Genomic DNA, 1,019 nt, shown 5'->3' on the forward strand with positions numbered 1-1,019 from the left:
CCCTTGCTGACGGGGGTAAGCAGGTCATTTTGGGTCAAGTTTCCCTTCGTATATCCTTGGGCCCTTTGCACCTAAATGTCCGTCCGTATGTGCTGCCTAAGTTTACTGATGCAGCCACGTTTATCTTAGGGTCCGCTACCCTTGATCAGTATGGGGCTCATCTGAATTATGAGACCCACACCTTGCAGTTGCGGAAGGGAACCTTGTGTTATAAGGCGCCTTTCACCACTGCGGAACGGATGGGAGAAGGGAATACTAGTGCTGCGCATTCCGAACCCTGTGTGAATTTTGCTGCTGCCGCTATCTGTAAGCGAATTGAGCCTGAACCCGTTGGGCGCAAAGCAGCTATCCGTATGATTCGCAAGGGGGCGCATGGATTGCTAGTACGGCCTAAATTGCAACTGAATACAGCCGTTACCCAGATCACTGAAAATGACCCTGCGGTTGAAGCCCTTCTTAACGAATACTCAGATATCTTCCGTGAGGTCCCTGGACTTCCCCCGATGAGACCTGTAGATCATACCATACCTTTGGCTCCTGGTGCGCAGCCTGTTTCGCGCCCCATGTATCGCCTCAGCCCCCTGGAGCTGGATGAGGTGACACGCCAGGTAGCCGACCTACTGAGGAAAGGTATGATTCGACCCAGCACATCCCCGTATTCTGCTCCCATTTTATTTGTGGGTAAAAAAGACGGGACTCTGCGTATGTGCATAGACCATAGGGGTTTAAATGCGACCACCGTTAAAAATCGCTATCCTATCCCACGGGTCGATGATCTACTGGATAGACTGCGTGGCTCGGCTTTCTTTAGCTCTATTGACCTACAGCAGGGGTACAATCAAATCCGTATTGCTGAATCAGATATTCCGAAAACTGCATTTCGTACGCCCTCTGGTCATTACGAGTATACTGTGCTGAGCTTCGGCTTGACGAACGCTCCTGCCACGTTCCAAGCCCTGATGGACCGAACCTTTCGGCCCTACATAGACCGTTTTGTCGTTTGCTACCTAGACGACATC

Source organism: Volvox carteri (genome assembly GCF_000143455.1).
Source record: "Volvox carteri f. nagariensis unplaced genomic scaffold VOLCAscaffold_124, whole genome shotgun sequence".
Lineage (NCBI taxonomy): Eukaryota > Viridiplantae > Chlorophyta > Chlorophyceae > Chlamydomonadales > Volvocaceae > Volvox > Volvox carteri.